Genomic DNA, 16817 nt, shown 5'->3' with positions numbered 1-16817 from the left:
AATGGGTGTTTCCTCATTTGGCAATTCCAAAATGAACCACTGCACAGCTGTATGTTGCTGCTTGACCAAACAGAAATTGTTTGCTTCGTCCCAAACTTGCAAGACTTTGCAAAACTACACAGTAAAACTAAAGGAAGGAAGAGCTATTCTAGACTTGCTTTGGTTGCCAACATAATGCTTTAAAAACAAGTTATACCTAAATATTGCAAGGCTGATGAACTGCACAATCAGGAGACAGTATCAGCTGTCAGAATCACTAGAACTGATAGAAATGATTACATTATTGTGCCATCACTAATATGAATCTCAAAAGTTATTTTTTCACCAAGACTGTCTTCATGTACCTTGTTATAGCCGAATTACATCCTAACCTATCAGCAGATTTCGTTGTCAATTTAGAAAGCAAGCTAAAAATTGACATGGTGATTGGTCCTACAGAGCACCCAGAGCTCCCCTAACACTGTTGATCATTCAGAGCTGACTTCACTGACACGACTAAAATTGAATTATCAGTCATCTGACTACTCTGTCTGCTGTGGTTGTCCACCCCATGCCATCCTTGTCACAACAACCACAGCATTTCTTCTTCTTTTAATTGCACTTCATTCCTGGAAAGGGACCAATTCCACCTCTGGGGGGGGGGGGGGGGGGGAAAGAAAAAGCTTTAAATGGTATCATGAGCTGCCCTGTTATTTGCATTAATATTGCATTGCAGAGACTATTATAAAGGTGCCCATTCAGGCACTAAATCACTCTCCACACAAGCATAGCAGCTCAAACAGCGAGTCACAGCAGTGTATTTTTGCTCTTTTCCAAATTACACGTGTCCTTCCACACAACCATAGAGGCAAATTGCCACCTTCAAATGAAAGAACTGTACCAGAAGTGTGAGCTTGCCAGTTCACTCGTCTTTACTCTCACCATCTCCTAAAACAAGCTTTGCCTTTAAAACAAGCTACAACAAAGTGTGAGATGCAACCCAACAAGCTGTCAGAAACCACTTACCTCCAAGATAACCTTGGTCAAATCCAGCCAATGGATTTGTTATTTAGGAAGGGGATGACAAGCAACACTCAGAGCAAAAGACTACATAAAAGTAGTTTCCATAGAAATCTTGTCTCCTAAAACAGTGATAGAAATCACCATGACAACTAACCTAAAGAATTATGATGCAGGTTTAAAGTTTACCCTGCTTTAAGGATTACAGGACAGATCAGACCACTGCACCAGCAGCTGTATCCCTCTTGGGGCAAGTGCAAATTGTTCTCTTTTTTTGCCATTGCATAAGGTCTATTACTAATTTTCTCTTCCAAAGGGTAGAGTTGCACATGGATTTTAACAATTTTTAGAAGTTATGTTTCAGTTGATTGCATAAATTGCAAAGAAAAAACCCAAAAGCACCAGGGTATACTGGATATTGTGAGCTCTCTGTAAAATATAAATCAATAATCTGGTAGAAGAGAAAGGGATTTAAGTGATTTTCTTCTCATTCTACAGAAAAGCCATACCATTTTGTTCATCCATGTATTTAAGGGAATCTGTGTGACTGTACTAGTAGGGAAGCTATCTTTGCTATTCTTATGAAACAAATGATGTATTCTCTGATATGCACAACTTATATATTGAGTTTCAGCTAGCTTAAAAATCTAACTCCAAATATTTTAGGTCTGTTTATCTATGTATTTTATATTTATATTTATTTTATTTCTATTTAATGACAACTAGTCAACTCCCAGGACATTATGAAGCCATGCCTTAAGGTCTAAACAAACAGTTCTCCATTTTCCTTCACTTTCACAGCAGTACTTTTGGTGCTGCCAGAAGTTTCAAGTTATGACATATAGTCAGAAATCCTATTCTGAGGAATTCTGGTGTCAAAGTTAGTTTAGATTGCTGAAAATTATCTTTCTGGAGAGCTTTCTTGGTCCATTTGAACTCCGTCCTAGCTGTTGTATTTAGGACACGGGTGAATAACTCCCTATCAATTACTAACCTGTTCAAACCATGTATTTATTTCAAATATAAAGGTTTTTTCCAAGGACTCCTAATCTGACATTATGAGGTTTCACTGTCTTCCTGATTCTTTAGTTCTGTACCTATTATGTTTAAGACTCTAAATAAGAATTCTGGCTTCAAATGCCATCTGGAAACAAAAGATTTTTGAACTGTTAGCTGTGGTGGAACTTGGAACAATGCATATGGCTGATCCAATTCCCTCCCTTAATTAAAGGGTAGCCACAGAGTCTGTATTTGGAAGCTCCAACTAATAAGCTAAGAGGATTTTTATGGCTTTCAATTTTCAACCAGCTGGCTTGTATGAAAACAAGGTGTCTTGGCACAGAGAATTATTTATGCCCATGTAGATTCAGTGTGACTAATTATTTGCCACAGGACAATGGAAATCTGCAAAATAAGTGATTTGAGAAGGAAACATCCAGCCCAATTCAATTCTGGCAGAAATTCCTCCCCGTCATTAACTAAATCAAAAATGTCTCTGTGCAGAGGCAGCATTTCAATAGCCCAAGAGAACCACACGTTTGGCACACAGTTTGTTCAGCAACAAACCAAACAAAAACAAACCAACCCACCTCACAGGCACTGTTTACTGTCTTCATTCTCTGAAGCACACTAATTCATTTTGAAAGAGCGTGGTTGTCGTCCTCCTTATTGTTTTACATTATATATTATATGCATCGTTTCCAAAAGCCTGGGAATTTTTCTTTGTGTCACTGTGATTTTAAAATTTTATCCTGTGCAATATTAGTTGCTAAGTTCACATGCAACATTAGTTGCTAAGATGCTATACAGGGACGTACACAACGGAACTAAATTTCTCTTGCCCCTCCGTGTTTATCACCAGCAAGAAGAGGAAAAAGAGACAATGAAATTAGACTATTGCTTCCACTGAAAACAGTTGGTTTGCCTTTCAGTTAAGAATAATTTTCCTCTGCTTTATCCAGCCACTCAAACTTTTGTGAAATACTTGTGTAAATTAATATGAAGAGGACAAGCACTTTCAACGCCTCTGAAAACGCTTCTGACTCCCACCACTCCAGGTCGAGACCAGCAAAATTCTGATAGCATGCTTCATGTCAGACAAGAGAATTTCTAACCAGTCAGCACAGGTTAAAACGCTAAATTAAAAAAAAAAAAAAAAAAGACGAAACAACAAAGCAACTAATCAAAACAATTAAATAAATTTTTGGAAGTAGAACGGACGATTCCTTTTGTTTCGTCCCTTTTGTTGAACGCCTTATATACCTTTTCTGCAGTACAGAGAGGCTTTTTCATTATCAATGCCTAACATGAAGGCAGCTAATTGCCAGCTAAGAGCTGTCTGCAGCTGTCCCAGACTGCAAAAATTGTGCCTTGCCTGCTGGGTGGCTGCAGTCCTGTGCACCCACCTTCGGGTGCATGAGCCTCGAGATCTCAGGTCTTGACTTCAAGACTTCAAAAAAGGGCTGATGAAATCCTCACCAGGGACCTTTCTCTGTGCATCTACGCTTCTTGTTTTCTCTTAGGGACTGGTGGGTGAGGACAAGCAGTCTGTACCCCCAGTCAGCTTCCCTCTGGTTAACACATCCTGATTTTTCCTCAGTAGAGGTGACTGGTTACCTGTGCAGACTCTGCAGCCCCTGTCACGCGCCTCCTCCTGCTGCAGTTCTCCTGTTGGGAGACACACGAACAATCCTACGCTTTTTTTCCAATGGAGGGTTTACACCTTTATTAGACATAAATGGGTGATTATGCAGGCTCTTAACTACAAAGAACTGTGGCCACCCCGAGAGAGAAAAGCTCATTTGTCATTCCGTGGGATCTGAGGAGGGGTTCCTGCACTGGTGTGGAAGGAAGGATACACGTGGGCTGCACGAGGCAGAAGCTGCCACTCAGGGACCCGTGAAGACTGACACGAGGGAGAGACCTTTTTAACTAGGACCTACAATAAGCAGCTCACCTTTTTTTCCAGGGATATGCCACTGCCACACACAACAGTCTTTACTGAGAGAGACGTCATCCAGCAAATGTCCCTCAGTAACCCACACACACCTGCCCTTACAGTCCAGGACCTACACAGGGCTTCCTAAAATTCCAGCCACAGGCTGCATCCTGACATCAGCAAATGAGCATGGTCTCTTCTGGGGAAGTATTCAAAGAAGCAAATCCACTGGCTGCATCACATCTGAGAGTAACACACACCCAATAAGGGTCTATGAAGCCAAGTGCCATCTATCCACTAAGCTACATGAACCATATAAAAAAACCCAGAAAATCCCCACACACCTACAAGTAGTTACACATTGATAATCATATAGAAGAGATCAGCAGGTAAAAAAGGACTGGATTCTATGAAACAAAGTTAAAGTATATTGGCTGAATATCTTAACATATACAAGAGTATTTTCCTGCTCTAATACATTTGTGATTAAATGCTGTTTAGTCATATCTTCTGAATTTGTTAGCAGCTTCTCAGGAAGCTTTTCAGAGAGCAAAGGTTAATACACACTTAAAATTACTTGGTTGATTTGTCATCCCATCTTCATGTGGCTAAGCCCATCACAGGAACCAATATAAATTTAACACCATTTCAGGAGAGGCTTAACAATATCCCATGTCATATCATTTAGAGGAGGTCATTTACGTTTCCAAGTCAGCCTTTGACATCCACTGTACGACACCATTAAATCCAAATGTTTAAAACAAGATCTGATTAAGATTACCCAGCTAGACTGGGGCTGCACAGCATTTTACCTACAAAGCACTCTAAAATGTCTTGAAGTGATGGCTTCACAGTGATGCAGATTTCAAAGACTTGCTGTTTCTGAGTCTTAATTAGGTAGCTGTACTCTAATAGTCTGTTCAGCCTCCTCTGAACTAAAATTTCCTAAGCAGCTTGCCAGTTCAAAATACTTTATTCTTCATATGTTGTTGGGTTTGGCTACTTTGCTCTACTAAATCACCCTCAAATTGTTCCTGTCAACAGTATGTCAATCTCATAGACTCTCAAGCATCAAACTCCCACTCTTTTGAAAAACACACAGGAAGTCTTCTATTTTTTGACTATCAAAAATTAAAAGGTCTATCCTGTGTAGAGAATGCAAATGCTAAACAGTTAAAAAATGCAAATACACTGCCACTTGTAGCAGTCTGAAATTTCCCCATCATCCCTAATCATTAGGGACTCCTAAAACAAGATTCTCCATGCCACTGTATCTAGAATAAGTAGACAGGGAATTTTCTTCACTACTGCTTCTCATAATTTATTTATTTGATTCTGTTGGATCTGCAATCAAAACAAACATTCTGGGACAGACTCACCCCACTTTCCTTGGGCTGACCCATACAGTGATTAAGCAAAAACAAATATCCCCTCCCCCCCACACACACATTTTCTGTGCAAATCAGAGTTCTGGATCCTGGATAAGTAAAACAAGATGTAACACAACCACAAAGGCCTTCTGGTTTTACCTGTAAAGCCAAAGGTATGTGAAGCTTTGATATTTTAGAATAAATTCCTAGTGTTGCTGCAACAATGAGCTAGGAGGCACTGGAAACAGCTTCTCCACTTGCATTACACGGAATTCCTCGTGCCCATATTCACATTGCTGAGGTTTGTAAGAGACCTGGCTCACACACCTGCATTTGCAAACATACAACTCACTAAACTGCTAATTTTTTAACTGTGCCTTGTTTGTAACATCTTCATCTTCAAAGATTTTGCTATTAAACATTTGTGTTGACTTGCACCTTTTTGTGAAAAGAACCCCCAACATGCAAAATGTATGAAGTGAGGCAGAGAAAGCCATAGTGTTCCTTTTTTAAAATCAATAACCCTGTGGTTAAGAACTTACTATGTCTTGAGATGCAATTCCCAGATCTTCTGCATCCTCCTTGGGTTTCCATAGCAAGGGTAATGCTCTGATTTCCATACCTTACAAAATACTCTGGTGAGAAGAACTCTCAGTTATATCTGTTTAGGTTTTTCATGGGTATCTATTAAACACCCACTGGAATACAGACTGGATTTCAAGGTCCCACTTGCCAGGGATCCCCTTCTAGGGTTCCATTTCCCCCACCAGTTCATCATATTATTAGAATTCTGTCCCACTGAATGGATATTTGCATTTCTTATGGAAACCCATGTAGTTAGCAAAGCTTCATTAAAAGAGATTAAAAAATGCTTTTCTCCCTAGTCTAAAGCAGATCAACTCTGAAAAGAACTAAGTGCCTACAGAGATGGGCCATGTGGAAGTGGAAGTTTCTTTTTCCAAAGTGGGAATTGAATTGCTAATTCATACCCCATGTAAGTACCACAGTTACTTAGTTAATGGAGAATAGAGTGAAAGGCAGCATAAACATCCTCTTGTGGACCTTCTTAATCTTTCATTGCCTTACTTTTGATACTAAAAAAATCCCCCCAAACCCCCAAAAACTCTACACAACCAATAAAAACCCCTGAAAACTGTTTTTCAAGGAAAGAAAATAAAACTCCATTGCCTTTTTCACGAGAGTAAAAAAAAACAGAGGATACTGCCATGATCACCCTGCCCATGGCAGGGGGGTTGGACTAAATGAGCTTTGAAGGTCCCTTCCAACCCAAACCATCCTGTGAGGATCTGCTGTGTTTGCAGGTTGCTATACACCATTATCAGTAAGAGAAGAGGGGGAAAAAAAAAGGAAAAAAAAAAAGATAGTTGCATAACTGACAGAAAATATTTCACAGAGACTGTAACAAGCTCCTCTCAAAGGGCAAGTTATTTGTGTTCTGTACTGGACAATTAATGTCATTAGAGAACACAGAATTAATAGCCCTCATTAGAAGCATCTGGAGAATTTCCCTGCTGCAGTATCTGTGACCAACCCAAAATGCCCAAGTACAAATCAAGGTTGCATCCTTCACTCCTATGTGTATTTTTTGCTGAGTATACTTTTATTTGTGATACATATTGTCTCTCTGGACCTCCCTGTGTATTTATTTCCACTGAAAAAGCATTGCTTTACTCTGTTGCATCCATTGGCTGCTAATACAGGCACTGAACAAGAGCAGGTGTCCTGTTCTGAAGGGCTGAAAATCTAAGGAGCAATTTAAATAAGATTTAAATAAAAAGGATCTGTAATATTTAAAAAAGAGCAGGTTTTTTTCAAGTCTGGACAGACATTCCATCAAATTACAGAAAACTCAAAAAAAAGTCAGTAAAAAAAATGACTCAGGTCACTTGTAATCCAGCTTGATATTGGAACACAAAACCAGCTCTGTGTAGCTTTTAGAACACCTTTACAGACTGTATATTCAGCTTGCTATGTCTACACATGTGCTGCAGGAACAAATTAAACAGATTTGCTTGATAACTGAATTCAGAGAATTTGTAACAGACAGTGAAGATTATCAGAAGACAAAAATCACGCGTTATGCAGTGAACCACTAATGTCACATGAAGCAGGTTCTTCTCAGGTATAGAATAATCACACATGACGTGCCAGTTCATCATCTCTCTTAAGTCCCTCCAGAAAAATTCAAAGGAACTGACATTATGAGTCTTCAGATTCATAAATGTTTATTTTACCTCAATTTTTTATGGGTCGAAGAAGTTTCACGCAAATCATAGATGATGTATGTTAATACCTACCTTTCTTTTAACCTCCTATTTTTCAAGGAGGACTTTCTAGGGGATCAGAGGTGGGGAAGAGTCATAGAAATATTGGCATAAAATAAATCACTGAGAATAAATATATCACACTTTAATTAAAAAAATAAATAAATTGAGATTAATTCTCTAAAATAGGCCTTCGTTAATCCATGGCAGTACAGTGAATTTTGCTATCTACTAAGTCATCTGAGAGTCCTGTCTAAAATGTTTCCTCAGGACAACTTTGAAAGAGCCAGTAGTGCTTACCATATCTGCACATAATTTTTTTACTTAAAGCTGAATTTCAGTGATTAGCCTCAGTCAGTCTGATATGAAGGAGCATTACTGCTCCCAGCGAGCTCTAGTTTATAACCCAGTCCCTTCCCTAAAAGCTCATACACAATAGGCAACACATAAACTGCAAAGAAAGAAAGCTCTGACAAACTTCTTAACCAAACCAGCTAGTTTTGTTATCACAGCTCAGGTGTCTCGGGCAGCAGAATTTGTTCAGTGCTGTAGGTTTTCAAGAGGAGACTTGCCTGTGGAAAAATCCTACATCAGTAAGGGAGGTATCAGCAGTTAAGTTATTCCCTGTTTGAAAACAAGCAGAACACCTCGCTCCATCTATCAGAACTTTTTAGAAACCTCCTCCCAGAGGCAAAGGTGTCAAGGGTTAGTTTGATAACAGTGCAACCTTGTCTCAGAGATTTGCTAAGTTGCGAGGCAGATCTGTGAAACACCAGACAGTACCAAGCGAGTTAAAAAGCTCAGGCAGAGGTAGGGCTGCTGAGGCCATTGGTAGTGCCTCCTGAATTCCAAAGGAAACACCACCAGCATGAGAAAGTATAAAACCACATGAGGTGGGGGGAAAGTATCAAACTGGGACCTCAACAATGAGATTCAAGGAACACGAGACTGACTTCTTCACCTGACTGACAACAGATCGGCTGGAAAAGCTCACCAAAACAGCCTCACTGGGATGTTCAGAGCAGCAGCAAGTTAGTTCCAGCTTCTACTGCATGTTTAGCCAAAAAATAATTGCTTTAGACTCGCACACATTCCCTGTTTGCAGAACCTCTCTGCACACAGTAGAAGCTGCTCGAGCAAAGCAACCCGCTGAGGAAGGAGAGTGTGGGCTCGAAGAAAGAAAAAGCTTGCCTTGAAAGGATTTTATAAAAAAAAAAACCCTACAAAAAACTCCAAACATAGCTGCTCTTCTTATGTATGACACTGCTGCAATAGTCCCACATCCTGGAAGGTTCCTGTCTGTACCCAGAAGAGAGGATTAAGCTGCACTGCACATATTTTGGAAATCAGCTTTCTGCTGGTGAGCTGCCAAGGGAAGGCCAGCTCTGAATTCAAAACAAAATTCAATGCCATTACTTAAAAGGAAGAGAGCAGGACTACAGCTTAACATCCATTAGAGTAAAAAAAAAAAAAATCCTTTTAATTTTTCTTATATAATTTCTGACTATTTAAAACTGGTATTTTTATAAGACATCATTCATGAGTACTGTATTAATAATTATTTTTCCCTTCTTTAGTTTCTTGGAAAACAGTGCTAAACTATTAGAAGAATGATAGGAAAATGTTTCCTATAAAACTCTGCATGTTACCAAATCCCAAGAGGGATACTAAATCTACCACTGCAATACCCATTAACTCTTTCATGAGCAGCTCAAAGGTATGAAAAGTTCAAAAGAGATAGGAAAGACAGTCCTGTGAAAAATCTCAGAAGAAACTGCAGGGAGGGGAGGGGTCAGGAGGTTACATTGATAATACTGATCAGGAACCTGATTAAAAATTTTAGTTTTTCAAGGTTATTTAAAAATTTAGTCATGTTCTAGCCAGTGATCTCCTGAACTGCAATTTACAGAAATCTTCAAGAATAAGAACAGTTGTATCATCTCCTCTACACAAGATATTATTGGGCATAGGAATGGTACAAAATGGTGCAAGAATTTCAATTATAACTCCCCAATAATTAAGGGAGACACACACACAAAACCCATAAAACATCTGATGAAATAGCTAAAATAGCATTATTAGAGTAAAGAATGCCTTCTCTAGACAGCTTTTGTCTATAAAGACATGATATCATCTCCCATTTACAGGCAGAAGAGCAAGCCATGGCTATAAAATAATTTTTATATGCAACTTTGAGAAGCTCAAGCCTGAATTAAAGAGCACTTCTCGTCTTCTTTAGTATATTCAGAAGAACAGCTCAACAGCCCGAGATAAATATTGCAGAATTTGGTAGTTCTGGAAGTCAACCTGAAGGTTCAGTTTCTTTACCCCCAGAAGTTAAGGTATCAATGGATTTCTTATTCCTCACATGCTGAAGAAAGTGGGGTGTAGGGGGAAGGAAACCCCCATGGGAAGTACACAGGAAAAAAAGCTGCTGACTTTTCATAAAAACGTTTTTGCTTCAGGCTTTAATGACATTTGGACTGAGCCCACAGTTTACAGCATGAATTCAGTTATAGCTTTTCATCTAGGCCATGGTTAACAAAATTAGAGTTGAGAGGTTGTAATAGGTTAACTTGCTCGTTCAGGAACTATCTTTGCAATACAGGTCTCAGGGTTTGAAGCAACAAGCCACGAGTTCTTCATGAGAAGGGTGGCAGCTGATGTGCCACATAAACTCAGGTGCTGTACTCCCATAACCCCACTATGGGCTTTATGATCCATTCTTAGTCTATTGTTTCCAGTTTGAGGAGTCAAAAGTACATCTAAGGCTGCTGGTAACTCCAGTTAATACACTACACACGATGATCAAATGGAAGTGCTTGTGAACAGTTCTAACTTTTAGTCCCATTTCAGTTAAAATGGGATCTGTAGGATAGTGTGCTCTTTGTTTTTCTTCGTTGTACTATATAACTTATGCCAACTATATGGCAGTTTGTTAAGCTCTTAAAAAAAGGACATTCCAAATTACTTATATAAAACCAGTTGCCCTCCAATTTTAATTTAACTTGCTTCCTATACCATCAATTAATTCAACAGAAGGTTACATATATTGGAGTTGGAGCTGTGTAGAAAACAAAGCTGCTGCCTGCTTTCCTGGATGTGTTTATATGCATTATTATAGTTTGATCTGCTTCCTAATTTCTGAAGCAATGCATTTTTCCTCCTCTGTCATTCATTTTGAATGCATGGTGTTCACAAATGCTGATTACTTTTCTGCTAGGGATTTTAGCCATCTGTGCTAACACAGTTGCTGAGTCACAGACAATAGGAAAAAGATAATAGTCATTAACATGAAACAACAATAAAAGACCTAAATTTGCAAGCTCCAACTTTGCCTACAGTTTATGATTAATGAAAACTAGTGCTTACTGAAAGCTGATTATGTGTTTCATTCTGTGTGAAGCCTGAGGGGTTGAAGCTTAGAACACTGAAATCCTTCAAATTCCACCCAAGTTATTGAATCTCTCCAATTAACTTTGCAGATTGAATCACTGAGTCAGCACAATCAGTGCAGCAAAAAACCATTAGAATAGATTTTCCTCTGTCTTGCTAAAAAAGCACCAGTTGGTGATCACAGCTAATTAAGCAACCCGAGACAGCACAGCACACCAAGAAAATTACATTTTCTTTGAACTCCCAAATTCACAAGTCTCCAAGTACTGGTTGCATACCTGAGGTTAGCCTGGAGTTTAGACAAAGGCAACATTTCATCTCAGGGATAACAGGACAACCACAACATTGTGTGTGGTATGGACATTACTGTTAGAGAAAGAGCTAAATGTGGGGGGGGTTGGTGTGTTCTTTTGCTCTTCAAACAAATTAAAAAAAATGCACATTCATTGAATTCCTATTTATCTATCAGGTCCTCAAGGAAGGGTTAATGACAACTGTGTGACTGGCAACCCCACTGGCAACTCCACAGAACATCCATGTATTGGGATTTTATTTAAATATATGCTTTTTTCCCCTTCCCCCAGTATTTCACTGAACAGGAGAAAGTACTTTTGAAAAGATGTTTATCTCAAGGAAAAAAATGACTAATCCTAGAAAGTGTTCCTTTGCTTATACTCTGAAAGAAATGACAGGCTATAATCCCAACTTAAAGGAATCTAAATTGGAGTTAAAATAAAGCCTCTAAGTTGTTTAGTGATTAGGGTATTTAATTTACTTATTTTTGAACTGCAGAAATAATCAGAACATTCAAAATTATCTATGAAGTTAATTATAGCGCATGTAATTAAATTATTAAACGCATTAATTCTATCACATAAAATTAATTAAATATCACATTAGAGTCATAGTTGTGCAATAACTATTTTTGGAGACAACAGAAAAAAAAGAAAAAAAAAGTCTGTTTTCAAGCCCTATCACCCTCCTATACACCAAATCAAGCCATTGTCTGTGTCTAATCAACTATAATAGGCATAAACCAAATATACCATCAAAGAAAAAAGCTTGATCTCCAGTATTTCTTGCTTTATGGTGTTCAGGTAATCTTTTTTTTTTTTTTTAAATCATTCCATTGTATCCCTCTCACAAGCACTGAGTCTGTTCATATGGTCCTTTTCAACACATCATCTGTATTCTAAGAAAAAATATACCATCTACTGTGTATTCAAATTCCCTGCTTTTCACTTTTTTTTTTTAATCAGCACCTATTGACTTAAATTATACTATCAGAAACTTCAGTTCCAGTGACATTAAACATAAACATTACAGAAGAGCCTGATAGTCCTCTGCTGCCTGACAAAGGAAAACTGTACTATTAAAATCAGCGTGTGTTATGTTTTATTTACATTACCTGAAATGTGTTCTCAGATAAATCAGATGGTTTTGTAGGTGAGGTTAATCCCATCAGTTCCTTCATGGCGAAAGAAGAATTTTTAGTGTCTGTAAGAAAAAAAAAAAACGAGATATTTTTATTTTTTTTTTTAGTTTCTCTGCATAAACCTCCTGCTTTGCCATTAAGTGCCCGTTTTGTACAGGAAAAAAAAAAATTCCTGTTTGAAAGACTCAGGTGTAATGCAGGGGGTTCTACAGGGGGAACTGCTCTGACACAAGTATTTCGCTTCAAGTATTTGAAATTCCGTAGCGCACAGGGCGAAGTTTTCCTCTGACATTCAAGGGGTGACACAAATCTAAGCTATGAAATCACAGCCCCACAATTTGTGTGTCATTAAGAAAAAACACAACTGGAGGAAAAAAAAAAAAATCCTTCAAATGTTGAGGTACACAATGGCCTCAGCTGTCAGGAAACAGCGAACGAAGCATCGCGGTCGTTTGCGGGTTTTTGGTAAGAAAAGTTAACTTTTCGAGAGAATTAGATTTGTAATAGAATCATCTTAAAAGTGTCTGTACAGGTGTCTGTTTTGAAGTCTTCTCTAGTTAAAAAAAGTCATCACACATCAAACAGTTTTATTTGTTTGCTCCTAGTGCCACACAAACAACACACACAGACCACCAGCTAAATTAAAAGTCGATCGGTCATCAGAGCAAGGCAAGGTCAAATCTCTGTTTTATTTTTTTAGTTTTGGCTTTAGCTTGTTTTTGTGGGGGGTTGGGAAGGGAATTGTCTTGGATTTTTGGTTGGTTGGTTGGTATTTTTTTTTTTAACATTTAATTCACTGTTCCGCGACTCTTCTTGAAAGAGTACTTGACTAATTAAACCAACACACGGGGGGCAAAAAGATAATTTAGTATATATACTGTTCATCACAATGCCTTCAGTTTTGTTGCTCTAGTTCCATTGTTCCATTCTCACTATTTTATACAGCATGCTGTTAGATTAATGCAATGTTATTAAAAACTAATGCAGTTGTGAGACTGCCAATATTAAAATTTAAAAAAAACGGAGCAATGTTTTTCTCTGGTAATTTTTTTACTCTAGAAATGAGATAAAATCAATCCTCTTATCTTCCTTAAACCCTAGTATTCTAACATTCAAGCACAGTATCGTCTCATTTATTTCTATCAATCGGAAAATTGATTTTTATAATAGTATTTTTTATAATTTGCTCCTCAGCTGCGCCCTTGTGTCAGAGCAGCACGTGCAGAGGGCACGGGGGACAGGAAGGGCCTCTCTGCAGTGCCTGTCCCTGCACTTCTGCACAGTTACTGGGACCCACTAACCCTCAGAAATGGGATCCATCCCACTTCCAGCTGGAAGGTACAAACATTCCAGCTTACCCAAAACGCTGCTGAAGCAGACCCAGCACCCTCCCCTCAGCTGAGGAACTGTTCTGCTCACAGGCACACTTGGGAACACATCATGAGTTTGTGAATTAACCAAGTAATGAATTGGGGAACTCTCATGCCAAACCAGTCTGTGTGAAGGGGACTGAGCCCTCTTTTGATTTGTGGGATTTTGGGGTGATTTTTATCAAAACCAAGGAGCCCATGAAATAAAGTTTACAGAGTACATTGTCCTGTAAACTTTGGGAGATACTCTCTTGTGATAGCAGTCTATGTGACAAACAGGTTTTGATGTTAAACTAATATCAAGCAAGCCTGAGAAAACCAAATTTGCTGATTGCCTAAGCTGTTCAAAAGCTTCTGACTTTCATAATGTGCAGTATGCCCAGAACTCAGGCTTCAGGACCACCCTGGAAAGCTTTACCAAGGAGATAATCCCCAGTACAGCCACAGCTTCCCTGACTCTCCAGCAGTTTAATATCTCCAGGCCACAATTTTGAACATGATTTGTTTATTACATGGAAACAAGCTGAGATTTTCAACTTGCAAAATGGAAGCACTTAATTTCTAGTTAAGAAAACTTCCACTTAAACACAGGTTCTTATAAAATGAGGGAAAAAGTCAGAAATATGAGATCCAAGATACCCAGATGAAACTTTGATATAAGAGTCTGTTCAACAACAGTAAGGAGAATACTAGAATGGTACAATAGAAAGTCTCAACAGTCTTATTACAGGATCTAACAGCCACAAATGTTCCCAGTTTACATTTGGAAAAAAACCTGAAAAGACTAGACTGATGATACCACAAGACTGATGCAATCTTTTCCCTCTCCCATTGTGACTTAGAAAGCTCTTGATTAAAATGAAATCTTTAGAGTACAAATTAAGAGAGTCATCCGAAGATACAGAATTGATTTTCAATAATTCCTGTAAGCCTGGAGGGACTCCAAAAGCTGTGGCTATATTTAAAACCAGTAAGTGAGATGAATCAGACAACCTCTGCCCCATCAGTCTGAGTTCCAAATAAAGTAAAGGCACTCTGCCATTCAGAACCACTAATAAAGCTTTTAGTGAGATTGTAGAAAATAAGACAGGCATGTTTAGGGCAGCTAGGCTTAGTCTGATGACAATTTGTTTTAGGCAATAAAGGCTTTGAGGTGCACAGGTGAGATCCTGGGCATTCCAGCTTGCTCTCTCATGCAGGTTGGGTCACTCAGCCAGGCTCCACTTCCTATTAATGCTCCCAATAAAAGGATCCCCAACGAGCTGTTAGTGGTGTCCTAACTGCCTGGCAGCACAGGAAACAAAATACATGCCTACTTCATTTTCACTGCCTTCTTTGGGACCATTTTAAGGATTACATTCTCCTACACAGGAGAACCACCATAATGGCAACACACATGGGTTATTTCAGAACTCCCCTGGGAGCCAAGGCCCAGAGCTGTAGTGGGGAACTCCAGTGGGACTAATTTGGCCTTACCAACATCTTAAGTTACAGCCTGAAAGAAAAAAAAAAAATCTTTGGACTACAAAAACAATTTATAATTTACAACTGGTAGGCCTGGAGTCTGATATGATTCCAAAGGGTTGGACAGAAAGGGACAAAGCTACACTGATTGGAAGTACAGCAGAAAACAATGTTAAAGAAGGTTCAAGTAAAGTGACAGTAATTACTTTTCAGGTGGACCAGTATGGTCTCAGTCATCCCCAACACCTTTGGCTATGACTGAAGCCACAGGGACTGAAGATGCTCAGCAGGTCATAAACGTGTCTCAGGATGTGGCCCAAATTATTTACACAAGGTCACTCCAGCAACAACCAAGAAATTTCCAATTTGTCATCTGAGAATGGTTCAGCTTTATTTCCCGCAGTTCCTCATTTTAAGTTCCAATATTTGCTGCAAATTCTGCACAAAACATCACTGCAACAAGAAGCAAAGGTTGATGTGTTCTTGTTATGCCTCAAAGTCCTAAGTAGTCACAACAAAACAAGTCAGTCTTCTAAGAGCTACCCTGTTGAAAATAAGGCAAGAAAAACAGTAGTAAGATTTTTTAAGTGCAACATTCCAGCTTCTCTTACTGTTTTTGTCAAAAATACTGACAAGCTCTTCTAAACTTGCCCCAGAAGAAGAGTTAATCAGAACTTTTCAAACACCATTAAGGGTTCACTGGAGTAATTTCAGCTTCAGTTTAAGGATGGTTCACTCATCATTAATCAGATATGGCAACAAACTCTTTGGCCTAATGGTTTTGCATACAAAAAAGGCAGGATAACACAATAACCCCAAACCAGTCACACCATTTCCAACAGCCTCATGGTAAGGAGATCAGACTGTATTCTTTAGCCACTGGCAGTGGCAGGCTGCTGTTACCAAAACTCACAAGGCCCAATGCCATAAATCCAAATGCATAGCTTTGCATGCAGGAATATTTAGCATTGTTATATCATGACAGGGGTAAAACTGAGCAAAACACAGCAACTTTGGAATTATTAAGAAACAGAGGAAATAAAGTATTTCTTGACAATAAAATTAGTGTCTCTTCTAAAAATGCATCAATTTTGAATAAAAACTAAACAAGATTTGTCTCTTTCAGGAATTGGGGAGCTGGGGGGGGGGCAGGACACAGAATTTCTGCTATTCTATTTAAGCTATGAACTGAGGCATTTTTGGCCCAAATCGCAATGAGTTCAAGCATTAGATAAAAACATGTGGGTTTGGTGGTTGTTTTTTTTCCTCTGAGGTGGATGAAGCAACCTGTACTGCCCTCATCATCATCTGCATTGCAGTTCAGTTGTGAACAGAGAAGTATCACAGCCCCGTGTCACCTCAGGAGGCCTCGGAGCCGTGGCTGACAGAGGACAAGCAGTGTTGGGAGCACCCAGAGAAAGGTAGTGCATTGCTATCTTCACCTCTCCAAGCTGACCTGAATTTGGCTCAGGAATTGCTCTTGGAGCACTTCATCCAGTTGCATCAACAACTGCACGGGCCCTCCAACCACCTCTGAGATCCAGGGAGAGATCTCCACAC

The 16817-nt window shown here is 39.0% G+C and overlaps 1 long non-coding RNA gene across 1 annotated transcript in view; it reads right to left on the bottom strand.

The window, feature by feature from the left end:
* The window catches only part of LOC135416884 (uncharacterized), a 94943-nt gene extending 79374 nt beyond the window's left edge, over positions 1-15569 (bottom strand). The window contains exons 1-2 of the long non-coding RNA XR_010431795.1: positions 15464-15569; positions 12397-12485 (exon numbers count right to left, since the gene is read on the bottom strand). This is a non-coding gene — a long non-coding RNA (uncharacterized LOC135416884). The remainder of the gene's footprint in view (positions 1-12396; positions 12486-15463) is intronic.
* Between the last annotated feature and the right edge of the window lie 1248 nt (positions 15570-16817).

The sequence above is a fragment of the Pseudopipra pipra genome, chromosome 7 (assembly GCF_036250125.1).
Source record: "Pseudopipra pipra isolate bDixPip1 chromosome 7, bDixPip1.hap1, whole genome shotgun sequence".
NCBI classification, from domain to species: Eukaryota; Metazoa; Chordata; class Aves; order Passeriformes; family Pipridae; genus Pseudopipra; species Pseudopipra pipra.
This window is presented reverse-complemented; position numbering and strand designations above follow the sequence as displayed.